Raw genomic sequence first — 20,001 nt, 5'->3', positions numbered from 1 at the left:
TGCTCAAGGCTCCCCACTCCCACTGGTGAGCAAAGAAACTTCCTTCTATCCAAGTAAGGTAATGGACAACGCAGGGACTACACCACAGCCCAGAATACAGCAAAGCCTGTAAACTAGTCGAGGAGAGGCGGGAAAACAAGGATTATTTTTTTGTTTTTTTTGTTTTTAGATAGAAACACACAGAAAATGCAGAAACAGTAATAAATCAGTTACACAGGCTAGCACACTTTAGTGGGTAGCCTCAACAGTTAAATTAAACAAACAAACAACAAACTTTCGATCAAATTCGACTAAAATGTAACTTTTAAGTGCAGATATTGAATAATGCAGCAAACAGCTAAAAAAACAGTTCATGTTTCAGTCTCTCTGGCTGTTACTTCATCCCATTTCATATCCTGTACCTTTAAACTTCTTATTCTTTATTTTACTTCTATAAATTTAGCATCTTTGTTATATTCCACAGGATCTTCATAGAGACTTCTCCAAAATGTATCTACTTCCTCTTTTTTTGGTGGTCTTTGGCATATAGGACTGAAGAAATTGAGAAGGGGTTGTCTGGTTTGTCTACTTTGAGGGAGTGTGTAGCTAGTCCCTATGTTTCAGATTTTTCAGCTGGTCAAGGTGTATTGGAGCCTTATAAGGAGTCTTTTGAATTGACAGGATCAGGGTAACCCTGTTTTATACCCAGGATGTGGGAAGTGTTAAGGATGTCATTAGGACTCATTGGGTGGTGCTAACAGTAGACCCTAGTATCAAAGTGATTGTAGTAGATATCCCACAGTTTGTTTATAAGAATAAATTCAACCTGAAGAGGTTATTGTGCTACCCTAACCGTATGGGTAGGGTTGAGAGACATGATATGTTGGAGACATTTCCTTGCAATCAGTGTAATTTTTGTGATTGTATAGATTCTAGTAAGAGTTTTGTTCACCCACTAAATGGTTTTAGGTATGAGTTCTGGGTTCTTGCTGATTGTATGTCTGAGCATGTAGTATATCTTGCATGCTGTGTAACATGCAAGGCATTTTAAGTTGGCAAGACAGATAGGAAGTTTAGGGACAGGATAAGTGAACACCTCTACCAGATAAGGATTGGGTCCCCTGTTAATTCACTTTCTAAACATGTCCTGGGAACATACCTCTCAACCTGGAAACATCAAAAATCTGGACAAGGCCCATGAAAAATAGGTACAAATCTGTACACTGATTAACATAAAATTAGCATACATAATCATGTAACCCCGCCCACTGGAATTATAGGATACCAACTTTCAAACGCAAACTGAAGAACAGGCAACCAAAATATGGCACCAGAGTCCCCCTGCAGCCATTCCAATGTCCCATTACCTGGCTATTTCACCCCATTTACCATAAACACTAATGTGCATACTGCTTTACTTCTACATTGATTATTTGGATTTTGTTTAACATTTTATAGCACAATGCAACATTACTAGATACCTGCTAAACAAAGCAATACTGTCTCACAATAAAATAAACATAGCATTAAAACTTCTCTGCCCTTGAAACTCATTCATTGAAACAATATTGAAAATTTGAAACCTACACTACATCCAAAGAAAATGCATCTGGTCAGTGGTGGATAAAGATTACCTTTGGGCTGTTGCATAGTCATAGACCCCTTGCACACAAAACAAGAAACATACATGGGTTCTTTGATATACCTTCCTGACTTCTCTTTCCCTGAAGCTCTCAGCTCCTTGTATAATTCACTCAATACTCAACTGTATCTCTCAACTTTGCAGCACAAGAAATCCAAATTGTATTGGGGGGAGATGGGACAAAAGCCCTAAAAAGGGACACATTTTAAACATTGCTTATATAATTTTGGAAAGTTGCTAAAATAAAATGTATGCTGGGCTCAGGACCCTGTGCACTACAGTCAGAGCAACATACCACTATGCCAAATCAGCAGTTTCCTGAACTTAAATGGCTATCATTTAGTGAATTCAGTTCTCACGTCTTACCATAGCTCTCAATCTCTTAGCACAAAAAACCTGGACAACACCAACAATGGGGAATACAGAAGTCAGTTCTCACTTCTCACCATAGCTCTCAAGTCAACCTGTTAGCACAAAAATCCTGGACAAAGCCAATAATAGGGGAATATATTTACAGCCCTAAAATAGGGACAAATTTCAAATACTGACCTTATAAATTTAGAAAATCGATAGAATAAAAGGTTTTGTGTTATTTATTTTATGAAGAATATGAAGTCTGAAATTCAAATGCCTTTCATTATTAATTGAATTCAATCCTTCACTGACTTGCCACAAAAAGCCATAAAACCACAGATTTTATGAGGAACAGAACAAATATGAAGCATAAATCCAAAGCTTTCACAAGGGGCTCTTGTCACTTGTACCAAAGGTTTAATTTGCTATTGTTATTAAATGTTCTTTTGCAATGTGCGGCTAACTCCTATTTAAAAAATAAATAAATAAATAAAAAAGAAGATTAAAATTGAATGAAAAAGTTGCTTAGATTAAAAAAAAGTATTTGCAAACTTTTTCTGAAATTAATCACATAGAACAGGTTGTACTGAAAGCAAAGTTGAACTGTTCAAAATAAAAATATGTTACTCCTGGTTTAACCACTTCAAAACAATCAAACTCTAACTGCAGGGATCATTTAAACATGTAGCCTTTCCTGTTAAATGGCTGTCAGTCCTAACCCTTCTGGACTGACTTCTACCAATTAGGCAGTCTTGCTAAGTGCTTGAGAGTTCATTAATTTGCTGCATGGACTGAATAGAATCCTTAATCAAACCGTCAGCAATTCTAGCCGATTAAACCTGAAATAGAGCAAAGTTGAGAACGACAGAAGCAGACTTGCTACTTCCTATAAGGTGAGAACCTACAGTCTGCTCATGCTGTACAACTTTTACCACTATATACCTTTCCCTGACTGTATTTCTAACTGATGTCCTAGCTTGAACATTAGGAAGCAATGCAGTGCTTGCAATACGATTAAATAAAAGTATCATGTGAAAACACTAAAAATGTACGCGTCGCACGTTATAATACAAGTATGCAGAAAAAGAAAATACAGTTTGACTTTTAAACGATAAAAAATGCTGTACATTTGAGCTGAAAAACATAGCAAGATGAACAGCGAACATCCACATACAAGCTATGCATCAATTGAATGCCATCTGTTACGTAAATGCTATAAATATGTACTCGGTACAAACTACAAACGCATTTATGTTACCAGACTAGATGATTTAGTAGGTTAACTGCTATCAAAATCACTTTGAAACAAACTGCTCCATTTAACTATTAGTGAGCTGGCGATAAAAGATACTCATAATAGGTACTGTAATGTGGTTCCAGTGATCATTCCTTGCAAAGGCAGACGGCACACACACACAAGGATTCCTTTGCTTACTTATGTTACTTGCTTGCAGTCTGCCATTCCTGCATACACCCACCAGCCAGGTTTCATTTTCTTATAGGTCTGGGAACTCCATTCAGTGCTGTTGCTGCTGCTGTGCCTGCACACACAAGGTTTCATCAGAGCTGCTGTTCCTGACCTGCACACCGCCGCTCCCGCCCACATTTGAACAGTTTTTTGCATGAATTACGTGAGCTCCAAGGAGCTCAATTCCGACAGGCTGGTAGCCCTGATGGACCTGACGTCATTGCTCAAGTGATGATGTCAGCTCCGTCAGCGCGAAAATTAAAAAACAAAGAAAAAAAATCGGAAAGGAAGGGATGCCACTCGGGAATCGTGGCACCCCTTCATTTGAACCCCAAACTCGGTAAAAACCGAGTAATTCGGTACGGTTGGGAGGTGTGCCTGGGAACAGATGTTACCCATGTGTTTAAGTTTAGAGTTATTGATATAATATATGTGAATCCCAGAGGTGGGGATACCAGGAACCATACTGAAAGTCAGGAAGCTAAATGGATCATTATGCTCAGGGCGGATCAACACCCTGGACTTAATGATAAAGTACCCCTTAAGTCCAGAGGGCTTAGGCAGAGGTAGGATTGTGTCATTATGTGTATTTATTTATATATATATATATATATATATATATATATATATATATATATATATCTGTTTTTATGCATAGGCATATATTTTATAAGATTCTATATATATCATGTAGATATATATATATATATATATATATATATATATATATATATATATATATGTTTTTCATATTTTTTTTAATATATTTTTTAAATGTATTGTTGATTTATTTAATTGTTTGTTTCTGTGTTTTAGTTAGAGATGCCTGTTATTTGCAGACATGTTTCCTTTGCATAAATATTGCACCCTATCAAATCTCTCTTTCTTTCCCAGATCCATATTTCTTTTTTATATTTTTCAAATATCTCTAGGTTTTGTTGTTTATATTTTTGCACTTCTTCAGATGTTTCTTTTTCCAAACAGATCAAAATTTCTTGATTTATATACTGTTTTCCAAAAATCTGTTGTATTGATGAATGCAAATTTTTATTTGAAACTTCTGACAGTTTTTCCTGCTGAAGTATTTTTCTTTTCTCTCATTTCTCTCTTAATCATTTTGTATATCTTGTGTCTGGAAATTCTGGGCTTTTTACATAATACCAACAATACATAATTTCTTTCTTATCCTCAATAGTCCACTCTATTGTCTTTATGGCTCTTCTTTGGCCAATCAATTTTTGTGATTTTTGTGGACTGCTACTTCCTTCTACAACAGGGGGGCCATCATCTCCCTGGGCCTGTCCTTGCCCCATTGTAGGAATGTTTCTGTATTTTGAGGATTCTACACTCTCATTTTTTCCAGTCCTGGCATGAGTACGCCTACCAGGATTGGGCACTTTTTATCCCGAGTCTTGTACACTCAGCTATCTTTTTTGTTTTTGACTTATTTCTGTCCATGATACATGCTAAATAAATAAAGTGTATATATCAGTGTCACCTTGGTGAGATTTTGTAAAAAAACAGGGTCCACCTCGTAAAGGTACTCACCAAGACTTGAGGATGAATTCATTTTCAGCACTACTACTCTCCTTTGTTTGTTGACTTTTCATCTCTCCATTAGGACTTCTGGCTGGGTCAAATGCAGTAGTCAGTCCCCCTTTAAATATAGTTCCTTATGTGTTTTAAGGTTATGCTTGGGGTCATATAGGATGCATCCTGTAATGTGATAGGTTCCCATGGCCTATGAATACCATGACTTTCACATGGCAGTGGTGACCTGTTCCCTACATATAGGAGACAGAGGAGGTACTATGGCTATCCTGATGTACTGTTGGGGAAGACAGGGGGTGAGGCCTATGCCAACTCTGTCAGGCATCCAGTATGCTATAGTAACAGCACTGGTATAGCTGGTGTCTTTAAGGACCTCAAGTGAGCTGCTGCAGGTGCTACCTGTGCTGTTGCAGACATATGTGCAGTAAGGGAGATGACTGTCTGTAGTGGATGTAGACAATATAAGCTCTGTGTTTGTTGTGCAGATTTGCAGGACTGATACCACTCTCATACACGCCAAGGAGACATTGCTCCAGATTGGGCACCTGCCTCTACTGTGTCTCAGACAGCAGCATGCCATCTCTGTTATGGACAGTATGTATTACAGATGTCCACCAGACAGGTATACATATCCTAGCAGAGGATGATGTAGGCCTTTTGGGTATACCTGACTATATGCATCTATACAAATGCACATATAGCGCTTGTGTGTATGTGTGGATATTCGTGCCAGTCCTTAATGAAGGGTTGGGGGTGTGAGGCTGTGTATAGCCCCCCAGGAAGATGTATTCCACATTGAATGTGTATGTATGGCTGACCCTAGCTAGATGGATATTATGGGAGATGGTGACTGCAAATGTTACTGTATGGTGGTTGCTTTGCCATGGAGGATGACACTGTAGCGATGCTGCAGTGGTAACCCATGTTGTGTAATGTCAACTGCAATACACCTTTACCTCATGTGAGGTAACCCCGGCTGCAACAAGGCATTTGTATGTCTAATATTGATGGCTCTCTGGTCATTTGTGTGCTGGCATGGATACGTCTTACAGTGTATGTTAGGGTTGTTCAACTGACACAGGATCAGGCTACAGACCTGACCCCTAATACAGTTGATGAGGTCCATATAGGCCGAATGGGTTGCCTGGTCATATGTGTTGGTCAGTAGCTAGCTGTGATTTGAATAGGTCTGTGCTTGCAATGATGATCTATCCCTGCAATGTCCCCTGTGCATCTTACTGCCTGTACAGTGTGGAGGTGTATATGTGTCTCATATATACAGAAACCCCATGTCTCATGCCCTTATTGGCTACACTTTGGCATCTGAATGTATGGTAGGATGGTTGATCAGGTAGGCTGGGCTGCTCTCTGCAGTTTGAACCATAGTCTGTGTGACTGCACAGATATCTGCAGTTCCCAGGGTTATGGCTGTTTGCAATGAGAGCAAAGTCATGTGTATACCTCTAGCATTTAGCAGCATGGCCTTCAATGTGTGCTGAACTGACACTTGTATGTTGGTAATGATAACTTCACCACTTTTCATAATAGAGTCACTATGGTGCTGGCGAGAACCAGTGCCAGATGCATGAAGACTAGTGGAGGCAGATGGAGGCCATCTCTCACACAGCATCATGATCTGTTTAAGATATCATCCCAGATTCACAGGTACTGGAATCCCTGGAATATCACAAGATAAATGTGCACATGTTAAGTGCAATAATTTCCTGATTATATTGTGTCATCGGTGTGGGTGATAGCATAATGCAATGTAAGGCTAGGGATATACCTGCCTGGGACATATAACCATTGCGCTCACTCAGATCTCACTGCATATACTCCAGGGACATGCATGTTATGTCAGGCACACCAACATGTACTGTGACAGACCCATGATAGTACCTATTGGTAGGAGACAGCACTGCATATGCAATATGGTGAAGTCTGTCATGTGACACACAAGTAACTGTGACCATTCACATACACAGCCAGGTCAGACGCACACCGGTGTGTCTCCTCTGGAGTCCGCTATGTGTAACATATTTGACATGGGCTGATGCCTGCATAGCTGTAGGACACAGGTGTGTGGCCATGTGTGGTATGTGCTGTGTACAGCTGTGGAATTCATGTGTGGCTCTGCCTCAGAGATCCACTTTATTTGTGGATGCATATATTGAGGACCACTGCAGATGTTTGTGTGTGTTGTGTAGGTGTGGGTGGTGTGCGAGGTGTACTGATTGTGTTGACAACCTGTTTGGGTCCTGATATACGGCCTTGACAAGGACAGAGTATGGACTGCAGGTTCCTATTGTCATTGCATTTCTTATGCGGTGTGTTCCCTGCTGGTGTTTGTAGATGGCTGTCCATCCATACACATGAGGCAGGGGAAACTGTAGGACATTGTCAGCCATATAGTCCAGAATCTGAAGGAGGAAGGCTATGGAGACCTGAGGGGTGGGTCTACAGACCACATGATTAATAATACAGTAGGAGGCTAACACCACAGCAGACCATGTAGACAGGCTATGAACAAGTAGTAATAGGTGCAACAGGTACATGCATTGCAACACCTTATAGCACATGCAGCAAGTATAATGAAACATCAGGATCAGGGGACAATGCAGGCTACATTGCCACTATGTTGCCAATACCCACAGTCATACTGTGCTCATAGATGGCAGGGTTATGATGTGGGGGTTAGTGGTGGATAGTGCTGGCAAAAGTGGATGTGCAGAATCTGTATATAATGGTGAGCAATGTATGCAGTCCTGTGATGTGTTCCCCTATTCATGTCTTTCAGGTGATATGTACGGATGCCACAACCCACCCTTCTCAGAAGCTGATACCACTGCAATTCTTGTTGCCCTGAGACTCCATCACTGGGTGCTGTTGTCAAAGATTTGCCACAACCAGCAACAATGCACTTCACTGTGGGCAGACCTGGTAGCAACACTGAATGATGTGGGACACCTGGACAGGAGCTACATACAGATCACACACCATGCTACTGATCCCATGTACCATGCATGGCAAAGGGCTGCAGCTGTTGCCAGGAACCGTGCTGGCACAGGGGGAGGGCCTGCTACACAACCACCACTGTCAGCCATAGTGGAGTTCCTGGCACACCTGGGTTCAGCCACCAGCTCACAGGAAACCATCACTATATACGTCATGGAGGTGGGTGGCACAGATTCCATAGCTGAGGAGCATCCAGGTAAGCCTCCAGAGGTCATCAAATTAATATTGTAACATTCATAGTGGCAGTCTCTGCATACCTGTATGCATATGTGAGGTCAATCCACATTTGTGGGTGCTGATTTGTAATGCACACATGTGCACACATATTGCGAATGTCAGCAATTTGGGTAGTATCACATGTTGTACTGTACATGTTGATAAATGCACATATTATCTGTATCAATGCCACATGTATGTGTGCTGACAATATCTCTCCCCCACCAATCCATATGTATCTCTGGTGTGTCTGGGGAACATCAACCTGACACCAGTAAGTGTGGAATTGTCATGTAATGGCTCACCTATACCCTAGGCATGTTAAGGGCTGCCAGTTTGCCATGCACATGATAGTTCAGCTTCTCCATGTTGCAATATATGCATGTTCACTTGTGATGGGGTTCACTACAATGCATCACATTTGTAATCCCAGTAGCATATCTGCAGCAGCTGTAACATATTAGCACATAGTTATGCATAGGTGTAGCCAGTCTGCTATACAGAGGTGCATTACTATTGTGTATTGTGTAAATGGGTGCACTGTGTGTTAGTTGAAGGTCCAACCCATACTCCGACTTGTGACGTATCTCACAGATGTATAGTACTAGCAACATTAACTGCACATAGCTGCACTGCATGTTGTTCAGGGCCTGTCCAGAGTGTGTCTATTGTGGTTTGATTGTGTGTTGTACATGTCATCAGTCAGAAGGTGTGGTGTGTATAATGCCTTTGTGGCACCTCACCTATGTGTGTGTGTGTGTGTGTGTGTGTGTGTGTGTGTGTGTGTGTGCGTGTGCGTGTGTGTGTGTGTGTGTGTATGTGTGAATCAGCAAACATTATAGTGCAGGTATTGATGTTGTCATGTTGTCTTCCCCTCACAGGTGACTATGGGGGTTGGAGTGTGTCCCCCTCACAACCTGATGTTAGTGTGTCATCAGACTCTGATGATGGTGGCCAATGTGAGGCATAGGTGGGTTGTTGAGGGCTGAGTCTGTCACATTGGTTGACATCTCACTTATACCCCCAATGTCCCCACACACATTCAATATGCCCACATATACCCAGTCCCCAGCAGCCACAGATATTAGGCAGTCAGAGAGTAGTGGCATTGGACAGGGGAGTGTGGGGACTATGGCATCTGTGACTGTAGACACTAACCATAGACAGCACACAGGCATATTGACAGGGGTGCTCAAAGGAGGATGTCTGGCTATCCAGCACCTGTCAAAAGTGTCACAACATGTGTCACCCGACGCATGTTCTGGTCCATCATAGAGGCACAGGTCCATTGTGAATGGTACACCAGATGGATGCTCAGGACATGGATGCCACACTGCCTGGTATGCATGACACCCTCCATGGCATTGGTGATGACTTATGTCATTTTGCTGATGTAGTGGATAGACAGTAGGGTGAGACATTGTCAGTCCTTAACCATGCAATGTTTGTGCTTGAACATGTGGTGGAGTAGGACATCAGACATGTGGGCATAGGTCAGCAACAACATCAGCTGAGAGCACACGTGGCCATTCACAGTCATACTCCCATAGTAGCAGCACAACCAGCATTACCGATGGGAGGGTGCTGTCACACCACAATGTGACAGGCATTGGGCATGTGGTCCTGGGCAGTCCTGTGAAGGACACAGACCCAGCAGACACCTCTTACTGTCAGGAAGTATTACCACACCTGGACTTGTCAGAATCAGTCCCCATGTTCGTGGCCGGAGATGATGAACTTTACATTCTGCCATGTACGGCCCCACCAACATACCCTCATGTAGGCTTGCACATGGCTTGACTGTGTACATGCACAAACTCACACATCACTGTCACATGCAGGTCACTGACAGACGAACACAGCTCCTCTCCATGGCTCAGCTGTCCAGCACCCTTGCAGACACACACACACATGATGTCAACTGTATGGCACTGCCTATGCCTTTGGCAACCCCACACCACACCCTCTGCATGTGATGATACCTGTGCCGCATCCCTGTTATCCATACCATCGATGCAGGTACATGCTAATATGTTTCTGATGCATAGGGTGAATATAGTACAGGTAATGGCGGTTTGTAGTGTAGTACTGTTATAGCCTGTAAGGTGCTGTCTGCTGGCAGTTGTCATGCTTACACATCCAAATGTAAGTATCTTTGTGCCATGATGCTTTATTGCTGTTAGTACTGCTGACTGAGTGCTGTCTCATAGACCTTATTCTGTTTCCGTTCCAGGTGTCTGTGTGTCTAAGTCGTGATGGGCTGCTGGCATTACGGGAGCTGAGGATGGCAAGTGGCAACACAGAGACCTTTTCATCGCCAAGGTACGGGTGTATATGTCCATGTTTACCTAGGTGCATATGCGTGGAACAGGGTGTGAGGGACAATGAGGGCAGATAGTGTACCTTGCATGCATACCTCTTGACACAGTATGCTACTCTTGATACATGTCACCTGGCGGTTTGGTAGGATCACAGCTTCATAGGCACAGAGGGGGTTATTACAGTACTGGCCCTGGGTCCCTTACAAGCCTATCCAGTACTCTATCCCCAACACAAGCATCTATCAGCACCTGTTGCCCCTGCCATTGCTTGACAAACTTTGGACCCCTGTGACAATTTTTTTTGTCATTCACTCAACCTTGATGCAGCTGATGAGGGTCTGCATGCTAGTCTATTTGACATTTTTGGGGAGTGCATTTCTGAGACAGGACAGCCTGTGGGAGACAAACCTACCTGTCTCTCCAGCTGTTTTTTTTTTTTTTTTTTTTGCTGTGTCATATGTGATTCAAGCCTGTCATGCCAGTAATGTGTACGGTGTTATACTGACATATATGGGGCAGCTGTTGAAAGGCTGAGGACAATATTGCCATCTAGGCATGCCACAGCCCACCTGTGGACAACCTGTCCTATAATGAGTGGGGCAGTATTGATTCAAGGCTATATGCATGAAAGAGGTGTTGAAGACCATGGATAACCTTTGTGGGTGAATTCAACAGTGTTATCAACCTGTGTAGCCAGGTCTGTCAATGCATTTTGTGTGTTTATGGGGTTGCCGTTGATGTGGGAAATAGTGGGTTCATATCCTTACCATATGGTAAGATGGTACTGTTTTCTGCATTTAGCTGGAACCCAGGACCTGGCCACCATTCCATACCCACTGTATGACCTCACTGCAGTGTGTTGACATCAGTTTGTGGGTCAATGACAGACAGCACACTACTCACAGTTGCCACAGCTTTATGTGGTACCTACATATGTGGAAGATGGCAGTTAGTATTCATGCCTTCATAAATGTGTGTCACTGTGGGCAGAAGCTACTCACAGGGCATACACATTTTTACATATTGCACACATAAGCAACACATGGTAGGGTTGCCACCTTATTGTATGTGGAATGTGGGACACACCTTGTAGTACTGTGACACTTGGCAGGACATACCATAACCCACAGCAAGTGCACCAGACAGGACTTCCCAAAGTTACCAGTATGACTGCTTCTTTGTGTCACATCACCATAAGTTATATTTCTCATACAAGTAAGGTGCTTCTGATGTGAAATAATTGGCTTATGCATGTAGTAGACAACCTTAAAAGATTTGCTGTCCTACACTCTGAGGACCTCTGTATTGTTTGTGTAAATGTCACAGGTCACACCAGGCTAAACACGGACTGCAACCTGCAGGGTGGGACAGATGGTGGCCATAACTTCAACCTCTACAGATGTAATCAGAATGTCCTGTTTGCCACATATTTTCTTGCTTTCGGCATAACATTATAGTTTTCTGTCAAAGTAGTGTGAAATCATTAAAGACTGATGTTACACAATAATAGATATTTTCCTGTCTGACTTCATACCCTTCAGAAAATGCATGCAAATGCACAACTTATTATGCTTTCTAGTCTGTATGTTTGTTAGAACAATATTTAAACATTGACCCTAATATGTGGGCTTTGTCCTAATTTTCTGTATGACTTTCTCCAGATGTCTTTCTGTAAGGGGTCAAGAGGAATGTTTGTAGCTCTAACACAGGTACACTGCTGCAAGGGGATATACATATGTACCCACACACACACTCATGAACTGCCCTTGTTGATAGTAGATCCCCTACCTGGCTAGTTATACATAAGATAGTGCAATATACATAGCACATGAACCACAGTCCTTATACAGTTTTGTACTGTCTGCTACTAATATTCAGGTGGTTGACATCTGCAGGTGCTGTAAGGATTGCCACTGGGGGGTTAACAGGCACTTAAAATGGTATAACCGTGTCACACACACACACACACACACACACACACACACACACACACACACACACACACACACACACACACACACACTGCTGCATAGGGACATGCATTCCAACAGTCATCAGAGAGAGTTACCGGTTTCAGGCTTACACCCATCTATCTAGTTATATACAGTATAGCCCACTGTACATATTGCATATGTAACACTTGTAATGGTATTGTGTTTGAAACGTATAACTCTGCATCTAAAGTGCATGACATCTGTAGGCCAGGAATAGGTTGGTGATGGTGGGGTTAACAGGGTGGCACAGGCACACAAAATCTTATAGGCATTGCACACACACAGGCAAGACAGACATACTGCTACAGAGGATATGCATACACAGACACATACACTCACACAGTCACCATTATCGAGATTACAACCCCTACCTATTTAGTTGTAGGTAGTACACTGCTATGTCTTTATTGCATATGCCATAGAGCTTATATGCCTGCGGCATACCTCAACCTGTTATAACAATACATGTGGACCAAGCCTTCGATAATGGGGGGGGGGATACAGGCCCAAAAATAGGGACAGTTTTTACATATTGCTATTACAAACATAGAAAACTGATAGATTGACTAGTTTCATATTACCATTACTTTTGTAAAGTGTATGAAGTCTGACACTCAGATGTCTGTCATTATTGTCTGACTTCAGCTCTTAATGCTTTGCCAATTATTGGCCAGGAAACCATACTTTTATGACACACAGACAAAATATATGAGAGAATCATTTGAATATTCTGCAAAACTGTGTATAGTTGAGAGGTATGGCCTGCAGAGTGTGAAACAGTGCATCTAAGGTTGATGACATCAACAGGCCCTGTTAATTACTGCAATGGGGGAATCAGTAGGGTGGATCAGGCCTCAAAATTGTATAACTAACTCATACAATCACATTGGATATGATACACACACACACACACACACACACACACACACAGTTGGCAGTCTTGAGATTAGAACCTCTACCTATCTAGTTTACTGTACTACAGTGCAACATCTTTACTGTGTGCGCTATGGAACTTATATGCCTGCAGAGTAAGTGTATTGAAGGAGGATGACATTAATAGGCGCTGTAAAGTAGGGCAATGGGGGTTAACAGGGTGGAACAGGCCTCAAAATAGCATAAACCCCTCCCCATACACACACACACACACACACACACACACACACACACACACACACACACACACACACACACACACACACACACAGGATATGCTTCACAAACATACACAGTTGGCAATCTTGAGATTAGAACCCTTACCTATCTAGTTTATTGTACTATAGTGCTACATATTCACCATGTGTGCCATGGAGCTTAGATCCTTATAGAGTGTCCAAAGCTGTATCTAAGGTGGATGACATCAGTAGGCCCTGTAAAGTAGGGCAATGGGGGTTAACAGACCTCAGAATGGTACAACCAACCACCACACACAACCACATGGGATATGCTTCACATGCACACAAAGTTGGCAGTCTTGAGATTACGACCACTACCTATCTAGTTTATTGTATTATAGTGTTATGTATTTTTTTCTTGTGCCACAGAGCTTGTATGCCTGCAGAGTGTCCAGTGCTGTATTTAAGGTGGACGACATCAGCAGGACCTGTGAAGCAGGGCAATGTGGTGTAAACAGGGTGGAACAGGCCTCAAAATGATACAACCAACCCACACAGGATATCCTTTACACACACACACACACACACACACACACACACACACACACACACACACACACACACACACACACACACACACACACACAAACACACACACAGTTGTCAGTCTGGAGATTAAAACCTCTACCTATCTAGTTTACTGTATTACAGTGCAATGCATTTATCGTGTGCGCCACAGAGCTTACATGCTTACAGAGTGTCCAATCCTGTATCTAAGGTGGATGACATCAGCAGGCCCTGTAAAGTAGGGCAATGGGGGGTTAACAGGGTGGAACATGCCTCAAAATACACTGGTATTGTACAAACAAAAGGGATCTAGTATCTGTCTGCCTGAGATGACATGAATGACAGACTGCGATGCTTTGCCATAGATGGCCTGCATCTGTCACTCCTGGGCTTCTGGATACTGGCCAAGCCTCTTGCCACCCCTATAGTGCCTATTTTAGGTGGTGTTCCAAATACCAAATTACCACCATCACAGCTACAAATAAATGCAATCTGAGGGTCATGTTGCTCAATGTTAGAAGTCTAAATCTAAAAACACATTCACTCTAGTCACTCCTTAAAATGGAGAACATCGACATTTGTGTTGTAACAGAGACCTGGTTCAAGGCAGCAGAAAGCACCCCTGCACTACCAGGCTATAACTCATTTCACACCTTTCAGCCCCAGAACTTAGACCGGAGCTCCAAAGGCAGTAGTGTTTCCATATTCATAAAGGATGCACACATCTCCAGACTGATAGCCCAACCTAATGCATTAGAGATACTTCAAGTGCAGCTAACATTGGGTAAGACAGTGATTCAGGTTGTAGCCTGCTATAGGCCCCCAACCATGTCCCAAGACTCACAGTCCACATTCCTAAGCACCCTGGAGAATATTAGTGTCCAACCTAATACTCTCTTGCTAAGCGACTTCAACTACCCCTCCATTAACTGGATAAACTACTCATGTACCAATACACTTGACCAACATTTCCTGGAGTTCATTAATTCCAATGCCCTGGACCAGCTCATTCTTACCCCCACTAGAGGTAGTAACATCCTTGACCTGGTCATTACTAACATGGGTGACTGTTGCTCTACACGAATAGTCAGCTCGTCCCTGGTTAGATCCGACCACAAACTAATCACGTTGGAAATCCACACCCCTCCCACCCCCCAGCAAAGGTAACCACCATGAAAAACGTCTCCAAAGCTAACTTTGGGATCCTTAAAACAGAGGTGGCTAACTTCACAGCACCCATGCAAATGGAGAATAGTTGTGTGATTGCAGAATCATACACCAATGCACTGTACAAACACATACACAAATGCATGGACCTCACCATACCCATTAGAACCAAGACACTCTCCTCCAAAAAAAGGAAGCCAATCTGGTGGTCCCCTGCTATAAACAAACTCTACAACAGAAGGAGGAAACTGATGTGGAATAAGGTAAAGTCCCAAGACTGAAAAAACTCCCTTATCTGCCTCAACAAAAAGTTGGGATCCCTCATCAAATCCTCTAAAGTTAGGTATGAAAACAGAATTGCAGCAGATAGTAAAGACAACCACAAAGCCTTTTATAGTTATGTAAAGTATCTCTACAGCAATATCCAGATTTGCTCTGAGCTACTGCACAATGGTACCTCCTATACCGAGCCAAAAGATATTGCCAGTATACTGACTGACTGATTCTGTGCCAACTTTACCCCCATCTTCCCCCCTAGAGGACCAATCACAATACCAGTAGATTGCCAGGCACCCAGTTTTACTGCTGCACAGGTTAAAAGAGCACTGTCCAAGGCCAAGAATACAGCTTCTATGGGACGTGACAATATCCCTGGTTGTGTTCAACATGAACTACAGAGTGAACTGGCACCTCACCTGTGTGCTCTGTTCAATCACAGCCTCACCTCAGGCTTTGTCCCTGCTGAATGGCACACTGTTATAGTATCCCTCTCCACAAAGGAGGAGCAACTACAGACCCTGGGAACTATCGCCCCATTAGCCTGAAGAGTCTGATATTCAAAGCTATGGAATGCATCATCATGGACCTAATAAACAAGGATATAAGGAATCTCCAAACTCTGGATCCCGCACAGTTTGATTTTTTGAAGGGTAGATCATGCCTGCTCAACTTGGTCGACTTTTTTGAGTCAGTCACCAGAGCTGTGGATGAAGGCTAGGTGGTTCATACAGCCTACCTTGATCTCGATAAGGCATTTGATACCATTCTGCACTCAAGAATCATAGAAAAACTCACTAAGCTTGGCATCAACCCCTAAATCACTAGGTGGGTTGCAAACTGGCTCACAGATAGAACCCACAATGTGAAAGTGACTCCAAGTCAGACTGCTGATTAGTCACGAGTGGAGTCCCACAGGGATCGGTCCTGAGTCCTCTCCTGTTTGGTATGAACTTCTCTGAAGTCCAGGCCAACATGAAGGGACTCTGGCTGACAAAGTTCGCAGATGATTGTAAGTTGGGAGCTATTATTAACTCCCCAAGTGATGTTGACATCCTACAGAATGGCCTTACTGTGACCAACGACTGGAGTCAGAACCATGGCCTTAAGCTCAATGCCAAAACATGTGTTGTCATCCCCTTTGGGTAAAACCTGGTTCCTATGAATAACCACATTGATGGTAGTCCACTGAACTTATAAAAGATCTGGGAACACAGGTTGACAGCAACCTCTCTTTTGATCACCACATTGTCACTGTGGTCAGAAAGTCCTTCTATGTGGCACATCTCATTACTAAGGGTTTTGCATCCAGGAAGAAAGAGGTCATTGTCTCCCTCTACTCTTCCCTCATTAGGCCAATCATCAAGTACAATGCCCTATTTGGCATGTACCTCACTAGACACCTGCAACAACTGAAGACGCAGCAAAAGTACCTCACAAAGAGGATCCAAGACCTTAAACACTTGTCCTATATGGACAGCCTCAAAAAACTCCAACTATTCTCTGTCTCATATTGCCTACTTAGAGGTGATCTCTGCTTGACTTACAAAGCCATGTCTGACCCAGCTCTGTTAGAAATGCTATATCTAAAGAAATTCCAATCCTTCTGCATCACAAACTCCAGAGACCTCAACCTCATTACCACAATTAACAGAACATGCTGAAGGGACAGGTTCATAACCCAGAGACTGCCCATGCTATGGAACAGACTTCCCATACATGTCAAGCAGAGCACCTTGCTGACCCTCTTCAAGAGAAATCTTGATGAGTGGATGGGAAACAGAAAATTCACCCTGGGGATAACACCAGTGAGTCTACTCGACAGAGGCACTGGGAACTAAGGTCAAGTGGCACTATGCCAGGGTAATCCTATGGCTAGGCTTGCAAAGGCCCCAGGGCCATTAGCCTAGTACACACCTATGAACCTATGAACATATGAACAAAGCCTCAGGGAATATAGTTTTATATATATATATATATATATATATATATATATATATATATATATATATATATATATATATATACACACAAACACACACTCGGTGGTGTTGGGAATTGAAGCACTATTTATCTAACTATCTACACTACAGAAGTATGCACTTGTCACATGCACCACCGGAGTTACAAATGTGGAGTGTCTGGCAGTGCTATTAGGATGGATGACATCAGTAGCTGCTGACAGGGAAGCCACTGCTGTGGCTGACAGTAGTCACAGGGCCAAAATATGGCTGGCCATTACACAGACATAGGCCTGTTGGGTGTGTTTAGTCTGCTGTATGTGTAATACCTACAAACACACACACACACACACACACACACACACACACACACACACACGATGACTGATGTTCGAGTACAACCCCTCCCTACATACTATTACACAATGGGCCTCACCATAGTATTTGTACATGCCACTGGTTCAAATAGGTGTACGTGTGGCTGTTGCAGTACATCACTGTATGCCTGTCAGGGTCTCTCTTTGTCTCTCTCTCTCTGTCTGTCACCCCCCCCATCTCTGCCTCTCTGTAAATGATATATTTGTATATGTTACCTATATATCTGTATGTATATTGCAATCAACAGATCCAGATAAATCTTATATATACCACATACGGATAGATGGGGGTAAACATGTCTGATCGGGGGTGGGGATAGACAGTTATGGTGTACATGGCTGTCTGTATGTAGAAGGGATAAGTGTACATCCCATTTCTGTAGTCAGATGTATGTTCAGACATAGGCTGACGGAAGGTAAGTGTAGGAGCATGTCCAGTTTGACCACCAATAGTAAGAGTGGGTCTACAGTCTAGACCTAACTGTACTTTGGTCCAGGATTTTGTGTGCTACAGCCAATTAGCTGATGAGCCCTGGAAACAGTCCAGCACCTTACTGATAGACTGGCTGAGGGATCTCCTGGCTGTGTGCTATTATTATTAACCGAGTCATATCTAGGGTGGGTACAGAGTGTACTGGACTGAGCAGAGTTTTGCATAATATGTGAAGTACATTTTGCACAGCACTGTGATGTCATGATATGTCAGTGGCAGATCACTGGAGATTAATGTGAGGAACCAGTGCCAGACATTTGTCTACTGACTGGATACACTGCAGGGAACCCATGCTACTGCACAACATGTTGAAGTCTGCACATTTTACATTTGTGTAGCCAGTAGTTCCTCCTTCCCCTTATATGTGGCCACTTTGTCCTGCTCTACTCCAGCCACAGGCTTTATCCAGAGTTGCTGGTCTTATGTAATTGTAGTTATGGTGTGACTGGAGTAGACATCGTAACATCACACTAGGTTACGGACTACATACCTCCGACTGTACCTGTTTAGCAGGTTGGCCAGCATTGTGCCCCATACATCTGCTGTGGTGCTCAGACAGTTTGTGTTGCACTGTTTTCTAAGGCTACATGCTGGCCATACCTGTCTAACTATTGCAGGCAGACATCTTGACAGGGCCATATATCACAGTCAGACACAAGCCCAGACATGCAGACAGCAGCTTAATATTGGTCTTCCAAATGTAGACAGTTGGTAGACTGTTTTTGTATTAGCTTACATTTTCTTATGGGTATGACGTTTGCATCTCAGCCATCTGCCTTTGATGTTTTCACATCACCCTGTATTGTTTATCCAATAGTTTGCCAGACAAATGCAAAGTTATGACAAACAGAACAGATATATGAGGCATACGTGTGGACATTCTGAAAAACCCTGACATTCGTGAGTATAGGTGGTCACCATTGACAAGTTGTGAGTATTGACACAGTTACGTGGCAGCCTTTGTATCATGGCAGTACACTGACCTGTCACAACCAGCTGTAGTAGTAGGCACCATCTAGGTTACTCAGAGCTGTTTGCTGTCCATATCTGTAGCCCACCGTCCCTCCATTGTCCAGATTTACTGCAGTAACAAATATTGATGTCTGGACAGCCTGTAGAACTCCTACCTTCGGTGTAGCTGACATGTAAAATGGTAGGCACAGCCAGTCTTGAACTATGGACCCTGTTACCCACTATAATGTACTTAGTCCACTGAGCCACAACAGCCACCAGTCAGTGCTGTGTACTTCCTCTACTATTAACCACACACATACCTACCACATTGACCCCTGCATATTGTGGAAATGAACATGTTAGCAAGTTGATTGGGACAGCCTTGGGAATGTGTGGTCTGCTGCTGTTACCTTACAAACATAACTGTTACTGGAGTTCTATGAGAACAAAGGTGTGTTTGGGGTAGGGGATCATACCACTGAACTGTACTGATTTTTGCCAAATGTCCAGATGTTTCCCTCACATTTTGAGTCCATTTTTCATAAATCTGTGGT

The sequence above is a fragment of the Protopterus annectens genome, chromosome 3.part0, assembly GCF_019279795.1.
Source record: "Protopterus annectens isolate FY-2018-M chromosome 3.part0, PAN1.0, whole genome shotgun sequence".
In the NCBI taxonomy this organism is placed as follows: Eukaryota; Metazoa; Chordata; order Ceratodontiformes; family Protopteridae; genus Protopterus; species Protopterus annectens.
The sequence above is the reverse complement of the archived record's forward strand: the minus strand, read 5'-3'. Positions refer to the sequence as shown.